This window comes from Haemorhous mexicanus, chromosome 2 (genome assembly GCF_027477595.1).
Source record: "Haemorhous mexicanus isolate bHaeMex1 chromosome 2, bHaeMex1.pri, whole genome shotgun sequence".
Taxonomy (NCBI): Eukaryota; Metazoa; Chordata; class Aves; order Passeriformes; family Fringillidae; genus Haemorhous; species Haemorhous mexicanus.
In genome coordinates, this window is record NC_082342.1 from 25,184,400 (window position 1) to 25,199,044 (window position 14,645).

Below are 14,645 nucleotides of genomic sequence, written 5' to 3' on the forward strand. Positions count from 1 at the left end.
GTATTTCTTAAAACCAAGAACACCAATAAGGCACATGATTCTCTATCTTTGATTCTTCCCCACCGTCTTGCATCTTAAGCCTATGCTGCTGGAAATCAAAGACAAAGGAAAGCCCGTGTCTCCTCTTTGACCCAAAATGTATTTAAGCTGTAAATTTGTCTCAAGCATGAAACAATACCTGCACTGTGCATGATGAACAGCACACAGCTTTCTGATGAGAAAAGCAAAAGAACTCCAAAACAACTAAACACATTTAGGTGAGAAAATGCAAATAAAATATGTTAAATTTTAAAAATTGGGACTTTTCTTTTAAAGACACATCACTAAAAAATGACAACATTACCTCTTGTAGTTTGGAACAATGTCTTGTTTCCCATGGCTAGAGAAAAAAACTTTCTAATCTCCTTCACGCAATTTAATGGAAACGTCAATCTCAAACCTACCTTTTCTTGCAGGCTTTCGTAAAAACATGAAAGGAAAAATACTCCTCTATGCATATTAAAGAACCTGCTGTCCAATCATACTAGAAAGGCAGGGAAAGGAAAAAGAGTTGTGCCGAACTGCAGCATCTTGCTCTGAAGTCGATTTTTAATAGTAGCTTATTCTGAATGGACACTTTAGATCTTTTTATTGCATTTCACTTAGGTTAGTGATAACAGAAATGCCAGACACTTCCTGCCTGAAGAATCTGAAGATTACCATGGCATATTGTCCTAGTTCAGGGCAAATATGGGAGAGAACCCCCAAAGGGCCCACCTAGGAAATCGGATTCTACCACCCCTCCCCCAACTGGTCCAGGAGAAAATACTTCCTTGGAGAAAAGTGGAAAAAAACTGTTTATTAAACAAGAAAACTTAATATTAAACAATAAAACCCCTTGCTGCTCCAAAGGAGATGACAAACCCAGAAAGTCCCCTCCCCAGATTCCAGTTCAGCTCACTCAGTCTCTTATCAGTCCCTCCGGCGCTGGAAATACCGTGGCCCAGGCCCGGCCCGGCCCACCGATGTGAGCTGCTGGTGCTCTTATGGTTGTTCAGTCCAGAGCAGGTGTGAACAGGTCCAGAGAAAGGGGAAAAAAAGGAAAAAAAAGCACAGTCCAGGGAACTAATTGCCTCAGCTAGCTAAACTAACTAAAAAGCAAGAAAAAAAGAGAGCCCTGTCCTGCCGTCTGTTCATCCACAGAAACACGCAGTCCAGAAGCAGGAATGTGTAGGAGTGAGTTCAGCGTCTGAAAACAAACTGCGCACCTCCTCTCCCCCCCTCAATCTTTGAAGCAAGTCTTAAAGGTGCAAAACTTACTATTCAGCATAAACGGAATGAGACGATTGGGGATAAAAGCATCATATAGTCAACCTAGGACACATATCCAGTCTGCCAAGGGCAGCAGCATCACTCATGAGCTATTTGGAAAATTTTAAAAATCACATTTTCAGTGAAACTTGCAGATCCGTGAACCCACATCTTGCTGTACTGGTACAATAAAAAGGCCGTTCTTGAGCCTCTCTATGTAACGTGATGCTTCATCATTTCTACCACACTTCTTTAAACATCATTGATGAATTCCAGAGACACATACACACATCCAGCATCAAGGGAGCAATCTGCAATACTCAGCAATTTCTCCAAGAAAAAGTGCAATTCTTTTCACTACAGCAGCATATATAGGACAGTAATCACTGCTTTCATTTGCAAGTCATTTTGCTTCTGTTAACCTGTGAGACTAGAATATCCAAAAACACACAGAAGACAGACATCAATCCCCAAATCAATTATTCCTGGATGGGTTGACAACCTCTGTTGTCAGTACACTGCTGAACAAGTTTCCTGCTTTCTTTCAGACTTCTCTGTCACACCACAGGCCTCCCACACTTGCAGGATAGATAAAGCCCTTTGTAGAAGCACCAGGTCACTGGTGTGCACACATCACACCTGACTTGTGGAGGGGGTGCAGATATGCATCCAATGTCACACGTCCTGGGGACCAAGTTCACAGCAAAGAGGAAAAATTCAGCTCGTCACTAAAACTTGTGTTAGAAACATGGGCATCTCTTAAGCAGCTAGCAGAGGAAGGCAGACTGCTGCCATCAGGAAAAGGACCCATCTCTTCTGCAGGCACCTCTGAATGCAGCATGAATGAACCCTCCTGACAGAGTTAATATGAGCCCTGGGCCATGGCACACTGATGTCTGATGCAATCATGCTGATGATAGAAAACAATTTCTTAGAGCCAAGTTCTTTACATCAACAAAATACAGGACTCAGACCAACACAAGCATACCAAATCCTAAGGCTTTTGATACTTGAAGAAAATGTGGAATTTATTAAAATGAAAGAATACTGAAAATGCAGGAATGGGTGGTAAGTTATTAGTACCTACAAAAAAAAATTAACTATACTTTGTAGTTGTGGAAGTCAATCAGAGCTTTTCCCCCTGGAGAACAGTTGCTATTAGTGACCGCTAAACTTGTTCTTAGTATCAAAACATGTTTAAAATAATATTTTAGACCAGTGAATACTTTCCCTTTCCTTACTTGGAGAAGAGTGAAGGATAGAGACATTAGACAGTTCAATATTATAACCTATAAAGCATAGCTGATGCATATCAAAACACCAATCTCAATTTTAACACATGGCACTGCCTTTTGAACAGACTCAATTTAACCAGGGGGTTTCCTGAGAAGATTTTACATATATAAGCTATTATTTTCTGTATGTTTGTGACTAAATATTGGATGTAATTGAAACTTTTTTAACTAAACAAAGGTAGAACCAAATCTATAAGAGTCATGTAAGAAACAAAGCATATTTAAAACCATTCATTTTAACTTCAAATACACAACTCTTTCTGATTCAATGCATTACTAAAATTTCTCCTCTTCTGTTCAGCTCTTGTGCTCTGCATTTCCTTACTTTTTCTCAGCATACCACTAAAAGATACCGAATCTGCTTTTTGCTTTCCTCAGTGTGGGCAATAACGTTTACATAAAAAACAAAAGAATTCCATGAATAAGAAACAGTGAGGAATTAAATCACAGAGACATCAAATTCTAAATCGCTTTTTCAAATATTTTCAAATGCCCTTATTTGTGTCCTCCAACCTCATTGCTGTTTCTATCAAATTCCACAGAGTGATGTTCTTCAGGAAGGAATCTGTTCCACTGTCAGAATTAATTTTCTTAACAAGCTAGGAAGCACTCAGTTCACTTTGATCTTAATGCCATTTACTTGCCTCAGTAAAACACTGGTTTGGGCATTTCATCCCACTACTGACATTTCAGAACATAAAATACCCCACACTGCCACAAGCAAGGCCACAGCTCAATAAACACTTGAAGGCACTTTAAATTAGCCACAGACAAAAGCAAGCCTTGTCTGCTCTCACTTTTGGCCACATGTTCTCACACCCTTCCTGGTACTGGAGGCAAACATTTATGAAACTACATGGCCAACCAGAACAGGGACTTGGCATAAAAATAGCTGTTGGTTTTAACCTAGAGCAATCCCCAAAGTTATTTGAGTATGCATATGCAGCAGTGCCTTCCTTGACAGAGGGATACCAGCAGACTGAACAGAACAGAACACCAGCAACTGCTTCTTTCATCAGCACTGCCAACATATGTTTGCATTTTAAACCATCTTGAATGCCAGTGAGAGAGGTAGAAACCATACCAACCCTGAGAAAAGCAGTCACACAAGAGAGGTGCACTGGCTCGAGGAACAAGCTGGCTGCAGGGTGTCCCCCAACCCACTGCCACCACAGAGTGCTGGGTTGCACCAACCCAGCTCTCTGAGGCACCTCTTGGTGCCACTGCAAATGGCAGGGCAAGGAGTGGAGGGCAGGTGGGATTATGATTCCCTCAGCTTGGACTGATTTACCTGCTGTGGGGCACCCTTAGTTAATGAAATTATGGGATGAGGTTTAACAAAGACAGGAACAAGACAAAATCACAGTAAGCATTTTGCTTTTTATAATGTTGGCAACTTTGTGGGGTGACAGGAGAGGGTGAGAGGAGACAGAGGCTGATTCTTGTTCTTACAAAAAGTACAAAATTTAATATGCCATTACAACAAAATTTTACTGTTTCCATTTACAATACGGGCCATGTGCTGGGCTAGTGATAATTAGCACTTTACTATTTCAATCTGTACATGCAGCTTTACAATCATCCTCTCTGGAACTCTAGTCTTAGCTTTCAGCCACTGAATTTTACACAAAAGAGTAACACTTAAGAATCCTAAATTTAGCATCCAAAATATGATACCATTTTAAAATAATGATCTAAAATTATTAAGTTGTCAGAGCAGGTAAGATATGTGCTTCCTGTGCTGTACTAACAAAACTGACTACTACAAAAAGAACAGAAAAGACATCAGCTGTGTAAGACTCTGCTGCAAGGCTTTCACTTACTGATGCCATGGAAACTATGTAAGTCCCCAGGGACAGCTATGACTTGCTTAAATAGTATGCTGGCAAAAGGAGACTACAAGGACAGGCTAGGCATGGTGAAAAGTGATTTACATGAGGAGTCTGCGAGAGGACTCTGTGCTCAGTGGTACATAATGCAGAAGCCCCTCTGATCTGCTGGCTAGGCTGACTCACAGTGACAGCTCATGCTCTGTGTCTTTGTTTGGCTGGTACATGCAGCTTGCCTGCTTCCCAAGACACAGCATTTACTTTACAATCTGCACCAACATGTTCTTAAAAATAAAGCACTGAAGCACAACAGTGTTTAAGTGCTACACAACAGAAACACAGATGATGAATAAATGAAAAATAACACACAGTCACGCAAAACACTATGACAATAACCAATGGTCATGGTCAGAATGGGCTTCAAACCTCCTGGAACTTCTTCAAACTCTAGGACTACATGAAATTTCACATGCCTCACATATGTCAACCATGAGGCAAAAAAGTTGTCAAATCATACCAATAATTCACATGCTAAATTAACACTATACTCAACATTTCCCCCTTCCTTTTCCAGTTCATAAATGAGACTGCACAGCCTAACCTGCAGATCCATGGTGGCAGCACCACCTTGCCTCTCAGGAGCAGCTGCCCCTTCCCTGCCCCACCCACTGCCAGTGCTCACTGTACCCCTGTTGGGCTGCAGCCCAGTTCTCAGCCCAGGTTCCCATCCCATCTGCCCTTTGCTGGGTGACGGCCCACCAGCCAGTGGAGCCTGAGCAATGCAGAGGATACAAGGTAGGGAGAGGGAGGAGACAGCAGCAGCCACAGGCAAGAGGAGTTTCTGTTACCATGGAATCAACAGAAGCTGTCAGGAAGGAAGCTCCTTGTAGCCTCTCTCCTGCAGCCATGGGGGCTGTGCGGATTCCCTCTGGAACCCTGGGTAGTGGTTACCGTCTGCAGTGTGGATGGCGCAGGTGGGATCTCAGCTACGAGGTACCGAAGCAAAGGAAGGAGGAATGGGCACCCATATAGGTACCAATGATCTTTTAACCTTCCCGGCAGTGCTAGGGACGGGTGACAAAGACGGGGTCTCGGGGGACGTTGATAAAGGGAGTGGGTGTGATAGGAGGAGACACAAAGCTTACCAATAACGAGGACCCAGGGAGGAGTGTGGGTTACAGTTAAGCCACTGAGGATCACAGAGGGGAGGGAAAAAACCCCAGGGGCAAATCGTACATCGAATTAAGGAATGACTGACACGGAGAATTCTCGAGATAAGGGGGGTGGTTACCATGACAGGCAGAGGAGGAGGGGGCAGCTCCAAAAGGGAGGAAATAGGGAGAAACCATTGTGAGGGAAGTACATGGGGGGAACCAAGGACCGAACCATTATTGAGTTACAAAAGGAATAACCGATTCTAAAAACACACAATGCCACAGCTCCTGGTTTGGGTACCTGAACAAAAACAAACAAACAAACAAAAAAACCCCAAACAAAACAAAACAAAAAAATTCTGAAAACACAGTTGTCACTGAAAACCTCAGAACACAGTTGTCATTATTTGTCCCCCACAGCTGCACCAAGAAGAGAGACTTTACATATATTTCTAACCATCTTTAAAGGTTGTCATCCAGCTGATGAAACAGTCCCAATCCACATCTGTGTACCAGCAGTTTCTTCTCCTAGTGTAGGTGGCATACAGCATCATCTTGATTTCTAACATTCATTTTCTAATCTAATTTCAAAATTACAACGGGGACTATTTGGAGTTTCCCCGTTTTGAATGACTTGGCTTCATCCTAGCATCATAAAATTTAATACACAACCTGTTCTAAAAGGCCTTTCTAAAAGACAAAATTCCTAATTTTGCCCTGTAGATATTCCCTTAAAACAAAGATGTTGCCACACTTTTGACCCTCTATGAATACAACCAATAAAATAAGCATTATGTATTACTGAATAACAAGATGATGAACTAGGAAGATGACAGTAAATTTAAACGTTTAAGTCAGTTAATTTTTAAGTGCCAAATTTATCATAAGAAGTATAGTGAGAGCATATAGGAAGTCAATGTGTGAAAACTCAGTAAAAACTATTTGTGAAATGTAAGCTTGTCCATCAGCTTTGCTGTACTTTCTTCGTAGCAAGAAGGAAATGATGCCTTGTGTAGGAGGACTGGAGAACTTGAAAACATCTCTTTAAAAATGAAGATATAAAGTAACAGAAATGTGTTATTTGAAATTTTCAAATATACTTAGGAAAAAGACAAAAACTGGTCATCACTAGACTTAGTACACAAGTGTTCAAAAGCATTCAATTTAATGCATTCCTCTTTCTACCCTTGTGATAATGAGATGTACTTTGACACCTCTACACAATTGCATAAAAATAGAATTTAACAGATAGTGTGGTTTAAGGCTTCTTGGTTTATCACAAAAATCATAGATTTCCAAAAGAAAAATTAGGCACCAGTGGCTTCTTTCCACCACACTGAACAAGGCAAGATGTTTTTCTTCATATCTTAACCATCCTGGAGCCAAGTTAAAATAACCAGATATGGGCTTTAACTGGCTACAGTCCTGCTGAAGATGCAGCAGCTGCCAGCTGCGAAACCCTGTGTGGTCCTGAAGGCAATCATACATGCACAACATACTCAGCACACATGCTATAGCTCTGTAGTGCACTATCCTTTCAGAGGCTAAAGCTCTGAACTCTGAGGAATAATCATGCAAAATTGCACCAATACTTCATCTTTCCACTCAAGATCCTGAGGCATCTTCCACCTGCCTCATTCCTGTGAGGTTTCTCTCCAGAAAAATCTCCATGTTTACATGCAAGTAGCTGTACAAGTGGCTTGTCTTGCCAAGTCTAATTACAATACTTACTTGACACATCCTATTTTTGCATTTTTAATTTTATATTGGGGTAAAACTAAAGAGAACTGTGGCACAACTGCTAAAACAGTTCACTGTTATCCTTCAACGTCGAAAACAGCAACTGGGCACTGAAACAGGCTCTCCTTCTACTCCAAATTGCAAGAATTTGCAATTAAGAGACCTGAAAAGAATTCCTCTTCACAGTTAAGCAACATTTGAGGTCTTATGATAGCCTGATCTAAGTTTAGGAAAATCACAAATGGATCACTGAAGAGGAGGAGAGAAGGATAGTCAGGGATTAAAAATAATTATCCTTTTGCAAATCTGGAATAATTTTATAGAACATTTATACACAAATCTTGATTAAATGCCAGGTCACAATAAACAGTATAAGTGTGATGACTGACAGCATCACTCTGGGAAGCGTTTACACCATTCTCCTGTTTACAAACCATGACAGAGAATTATCTGCTCACAACCAACCATTCTCAGAACGATGTCAAGCTTTTCAAGTTCCCTTTTCCACCATTAGCAGTATTCACAAGGATGCATCAAATTATCACCTCTGACAGTAATTAAAGAAACAAGAAAATGAGAGGGGTTGCTTTTAAGAAGTGGTTCTATCAGAAAAACCATTTTGGGGAAAAAAATTTAAAAGAGAATCCACGTGGACCTCATGCACAATCCATCAAATTCCAGCAAGATTGACAATCCTATTGGAATAAGTACCAATATAGCTGGATGAGACGTGTCTGGGCTTGACGGACCTCTGCTGCTTGACCAGAAGGCGGCAACTGTGGTGTTTTCCCCTCAGAGAAACCTTTGGCTAAGCTGGATGCTGCAGCTGGGCACTAAAGACAAGTCCAGACATACAGGAGCTCCGGTTTACCTCTGCTGGAGAAGCTTTAAGGCAAGGTGAAGGAGAAGGAGTCGGGTTCTGCTATAGGGTTTGGATCCAGAGCTTTATTCTGGCCCACATGCCTCTGAATCCCATAACAGCTCTAACAGAACTTCCCAAACAGAGTGGTTGCTGGCTCTTTCAACCCCAGGAAGAGGGGGAGGGAAGGGGTAGGGATCCCACAAACCAGGTGCAGGGCAGGCAGGTCCAAGGTGAAAGGGACACCTGGATGGGCCAATGGTTCCCAGGGATGCAGAGCATCTTTTGAACTCTGCCAATCACTCAACGCCCTTCTGGAATGCCAGGATTGACAGACAGAACTCAGCAGGGGTCAGGGTGGGGGGAAAGGAGAGGTGATTGGCACCTGGGAAAGGACCAGGATACCTGAGACAAACTATGACATCACACCACAACACAATCCAAAGATGAGTAGCTGGCAAGGATTGTCATTCTGATGGACAATATTCCAATTCTAGATAACAAAACCTCTTCCTTGAGCTAAAAGTATACTTAGAAAACTTGAACATCTAGAAGGAAGATTTAGAGGGGGGATTAACTAGTGAAAAAGTGAAGTGGGAAAGGGAGTATTTAATAAAGCATATAGATGGTCTGACCATTGATTTTATTTCCACTTTTCAGCTCATAAATCATGCATGATCTATGGAATATGGTTAATAAGGCAATCTCCTGTTATTAGTTGAATTGAGTTTTCAAATAATGAAGAATGTTAAAACATTATATACTAATTTAAAACTTTTACTGAACAATGGAAAATGTTAACAAAATCAAATATTCCCACATAAAAAATAAAAATATTTGTTTTTTTTCTTTATTATTACAATTAACAAAACCACTGTAATACAGTTTTGCCAATGAAAGAGAAACTCTGGCATAAAGAAAATGCCAGAGAAATATTTAAAAAAAATACTGAAAAACTACACAAATAAAAAACCTCTAGACACTCTCAAAAAGAAAAAAGTGTCAAGTTTGAGCCTGTGTGATCCTAATTTATAAGTCATTTTACACAATGATGGTTTCACAGTGTACTGAAGCGCAGAAAGACCCTTGAAAGTATGATTTCTTGTACACCTTGACTATTCAGAGTTGGCTAGTCACTATTCTAACTAAGGGGAATTCAGGAAGTTGCATTAAATTTCTCTCCAGAAAGTTTTCAGACTTGAGCAAAGGCATCCTGAAAGAGACTTTTTAACTATTTCTAAAGCTATCATGTTTTAAACACCTGGAGAAGAAAACAAATAAAATTTTCAAAAACAACCCCCCATCCCCACCCCATCTGTTTCTAAGACATTCTGAAAAACACACCAACTGGTATTGCCAGGAATGACACAACTGAGTTCACCAGCTTGGTTTGGCTTCCACGACATTTACTAATGCGATAGCAATGTACACAACCATCACAGCCATGGTGCAGAACTGGGACCTCCTAACTGTGACACCACTCAAAAACAAGAGGCGTTGGATACTCACAGGACAGAAGTTAGCATTTTCAGTAAGCTACTGAGAACAGAGCATCTATTTATCTATCTATCTATCTTAAGATAGAGTATATAACAGAGTATATATATATTAATATCAGCAGTCAATTAACTGTAGGGAAATTATGATTACCTGAGTCACAATGCACAACATCTCTTGTACAGAGACTAGTGACCAGGCCAACGCATCCTCCTCACGTCAGCAAACACCAAAAACAAGCATGCCTGACATGTACATAGTCAGCCCTCATTTACACATTTTCTGCTTCCAGCAATCCATTTCTTCTAAAGAATGTACTTTTTTAGAAGCAACTGCCAAAGGCTGCTAAGAATCCTTGCAGTTCTAATGGTTCATGGACTTGCATTTCACATTGCTACTAAAAATATATTCCAGCTGTTTTATAGCTAGAAAGGTCGCCTCAAATCAGTCTCACCGCAAACTTGCAACAAAACATACAGAGGTATGAGCTGTCATTTACTGCAAAGACAAACACTTATATGCTTGATTTTCAGGATGCAACTAAATTCACCAAAATCAGAGACAACTAATCACCGACCTTCCATATCCACCAGCTGTGCTGGTCCAAACCTTACAGACTGCTAACTCACTGAAAATTATTTTTATTTTGATATTGGCAGAGAAAAAAGCATATAACCCAAACAGAAGTGACAACTCAAAACACAGAGATTTTGAAGAAATGCCAACAGGAAGCATGCAAATGCCATAAGCAGTACCAAATGACTGACAATTCCATGATCCAATTGATTGAAATAGTGAGATAGCTAAACAAGTACAAACTATCTACTTTAATTTCATTTTTGCACAGTTAGCAACCAGAGAGAAATGTTATCCTCTTTCAACTCTTCACCAAATGAAACTAAGTGGTCGTGCAGGGAAACACCACAAGTTATACACTAGAAAAGAAAGCACAGGTTAAACACTTTTTACCTGTTCAAGGGCTGGTGTTCAGGTTTTTGATTATTTTCTTCATGCATTAGACAAATGATGCATTAACCAGAAGCCATTTTCAAAATCTGTCTTATTCTGTGGTCCAAAGGTCAAGTCACTATCAAATTTTCAGGTATATTTTTTGTTTCAAATAACAAAGTGTTCAGTTATAAAGCAACAAGCTCAAACAGACTATAAATAGCACAACTCGAGCTGTCTGCCTCCAGCAATGGACAGCAAAGGATGCAGTTTAGCAAAATTTGTCATTTCATTACTGCATTAATAAACAAGCTTCACAGATAACCACCCACCATTCTGTCTTAAAAAAACCCAGGACTGAAAATTCTATTTTAATATAAGTTACCACATGGCCTTCTACATCAGTATTACTCCCTCTCTACCTCCCTGAACTTCAGTTTAGTAACAAATTCACACTCTATGCTTGGATAATGGTTTCAACTGCACTGTTTTAAATAAAAGGATGCTGAATGTACCATAATATTTGATTTAGATTAATTAATCTAACATCAACTCAGCCAAAAAATGCAGGAGGGGAGGAAATACTTTAACTATAAAACAAATTACAGGTTTTCCCAAAGCACAGAGTGAAGTTATAAAAGAGAGAGTGACAATCCACAGCTTTTTAAAAAGCCTTTCAGAATATGAATAAAATAACCAATATAGAAACATTTCACAATATGCAGAGCAGCAATTCCAACAAGGATTCCATCTGAACTGCTGACTATCTGACCTATGAAAGCTGATGCATTCAAGGCAGCCCTTAACCAGCTGATGACTTAAACTACTCAGAGCAGCAGTGATCGCACTAAAAACCTATTGCATCATTTCCCACAGCATAAAGCAGGCTGGCAGAATTGCAGAGAAACAAGATATTTATTTTTCTCTTATATTAGTAACATAAGAAAACACTCCTGAAAACCTTGAAAGCTGAACATCTCCATACAGTAGCAGGAAAATAATTTTCCCAAAGATTGAACTAATATGCTAGAAGGTCACTGGCTTGAGATGAATACAGTAACAGCATACAAGCTTCTGAAAGAATACTTACACTGCTTTTTTAACACCACCTCAGATGCTTGATTTTTATAGCCACGGACATATAGTTATATACATAAAACCAACATGCACTGTACTGTTTATATCCAAACTGCTCTCATGTGCATGAGAGCTACAAAGGATATTTACACAAAAGGGTGATTCCTACATTTTTTATAGGAGCTGATGAGGCTAGCACGACCTCAACAGGCTCCCAGATGAACTGGGCTAAACGAAGCCAGTACTGGGAGGCATCCTCCCAGAAATAATGCTCTGCAGAACACACGGGTGTACGTTTTGCCCACCAGATTCCCACACCCACTTCAAATAAGGCTCATTAACTGGAGGGGAAAAAATAACGTTGCTGAGATTCTTGTTTTCAAAAGCAAAGAATATCCACTCTTTTTAGGTCTATACTTTCAGTAGAAGCTCACTTCCCTTCAGGAACAGCATTCCTCCACAAAATTCTTTACAGCACTGTTCCTCCTCTCTAAATCCATTTTCAAGGTGCAATGCTGGGAAGTTAAAAAGAGCATCAGAAAACCTGAAAAAGACTACTGTAACTTTGAGCCCTGGTCTTGAAAAATTCCTCCATACTTCTCAACACAGGGATGAAAGGGATTTGGCTCAGCAGTCCTGCCTAAATGCTACCAATCCCTAAATCCTCAAGCTGTGCAACTGCATCTTCAAAACATTTTGCACTCTTAAGTAAAACTGTCCCATTAAAAAAGCAAAACAGTTCATTAGAGCACTGCCCTCCTCCTCATAAAGCACTTAATCTGATGTTAATTTGAGAGACAATAAATCTCTTATGCAAAGATCTGAGAGTCTTTTTAATCAAAATAATTCCTTTTGGGTTCGGCTGTGACTCCCGTTCTTCCAGATGAGCCCAGCCAAGGACAACAGATACAAAGAGCAATGAGACACCACCCAATCTAATTTAGCAAGAATAGAAACCGGCAGTTGTGTGCAAGGCAGCACATGGCAATCCCTCGTGTGACAGACAGCTTTGCAGCAGTGCTTTGTATTCACATGCCCAGAGCTCTCTGCAGCAGAAGAAGACACACCTGCGGTGGGCTACCCCAGCAGCTGGAACCCTTGTCAGACCCTGGCATTGCAGGAGATCATCTCTTCCAGGACCCTGAGGAAGAAGCTGCAGTCTCCCTCCATCTTGCTCAGCTGCTGGATACGTAGCTAAAGCCATCTTCTCTTTGCCTGATTCCTTCTCCCCAAACAATGGCTGATGGATCAGCACCTGCCCAGTTCTGGACTGGCCACAGCCAGAGCCACCACTGCTTACTCCCTGTGGGAGGGACAAGCAGAGGTGAGACCAGGAATGCTGTGGAGAGGAGAGCACATCAAGGAACCGATGAGAAACAAGGAAAACACAAATGATCCACAAATACTGTGGCTGAGTCCCTGAACACAAGGCCACGGAAAATCATTTCATGAGCTCAGTGTGCACAGGGACATTAGTTCTTCCACTTAATTTTTCAGATGACTGTAACTCAGGGCCAGACATTCAGAAATTATTTTTCTCTGCTACACCGCAGCAAACATTTTTAAGCTACAGTGGTGAATCAGTTCTTTGCACTTTCTTCAACAAGGCTTGAGGATATAACAGCATCCTGATGGGCTGCTATTTGTTTAGAACAAAATATGGGAATCTCATTCAAAAACAAGCATCCAATGCCAATTTTTTTTTAAAAAAACCTGCAAATAAATCTGCTTCAAGTCACTGGGGAATCAGCTTCAGAATAAAAGGTTCCTTTTAACTTTAGGCACTTTTTCCCAGTTTTACAGGTACATTGGTATCCACTAGGAATCCCAACAGACAGCTATCAAACTGGTTTGTATGGTAACAAAGGTTTTACTCTACAGACCCTACAAGCTTCATACCTTCAGAATTAGTGACTCGTTATTCAGCTTCTACTTTGATGAAAGCTAAGCAACCATTCCTCCTCTAGCTGTGTTTTTCTAAATGAAAAAAAAAAAAGTTAATGAACAGACCATACCAAATTTATGTCAATACCTAAACATCTGCTAAGAACACTGCTTCTCAAAATTCAATCCACAAAGAGCAGCAAGCTTAGCTGCTGACTTGCTTTCATTCACACCTGCTTAATTACAAGAAAAACAAAAAAAATACTCTAAGTACTTTTCAAATGTCAATTTCCTTGCAACTAGGATCTAGAATCACTATACAACTGTTTCAAAAATCTCAAGAGCTGACTTTCACAGCCATCAGCTAGACAATCCCCAAGGCACAAGATTATGAAATGCAGCACAAGGCACTTCTGAAGGTGTTGGGGCTAATACAAAATGCTCAATTTTCAAAGACAGCAACACACTCAAGTTCAAGTCCTTGAACAAGGAATTCTGAATTACATACACTGAATGATTTTAAATATGATAGACTGAAAAAAAATTCACTTGAATCCTATAAGATAATACAGCGGGCTACTGTGAAAAATATATTCACCACAGCAATACCAGCACTTTTTCATTTTTCAGTTCGCTGCTGTCTGGAAGGAGAGGAGCACCATTTGACCAATACTAAAAACAAGCTCCACATGGACCAAAATAATGCAATTTTTAAATCAGTTCATACCAGTGAGGTGTTCTACCGGAAAGCATGTGAGAAATGAAAACACTATCTTCAGAAAAAGATTTAAATAACATGTTTAATGTGAGGCTTAGAGCTGCTGAACAGTGGAAAAGAAAATGAACAATTACTTAGTAACAGAGGATCAACCTCTCTAAGGTAATGAATGAGGCTAGGTTCCTATATAGTATCACTCACTGTACTTTTATAAAAAAGCTTAAAAGCAACTTTAATTGTGGAATTCCCCAAGACTTGGTTACTTTCATTGTCAATCAAGATATTCTCTTAGAAGCCTGATCACATATTTAATGACCTAATTGAGTAGTAACTTTGTGCAGACCTTCAAGAACT

General features: G+C 40.2%; 1 protein-coding gene across 4 annotated transcripts in view; it reads right to left on the bottom strand.

The window, feature by feature from the left end:
* Positions 1-14,645, bottom strand: part of DCBLD2 (discoidin, CUB and LCCL domain containing 2) — a 46,652-nt gene that overhangs the window by 29,624 nt on the left and 2,383 nt on the right. Inside the window, exons 2-3 of one of the 4 annotated variants that reach the window (XM_059837926.1) lie at positions 13,589-13,666; positions 12,757-13,028 (exon numbers count right to left, since the gene is read on the bottom strand). The exons of the other annotated variants lie outside the window; for them this stretch is intronic. The gene's annotated coding sequence lies outside the window, so the exon portion shown is untranslated. The remainder of the gene's footprint in view (positions 1-12,756; positions 13,029-13,588; positions 13,667-14,645) is intronic. 4 annotated transcript variants of the gene reach the window in all.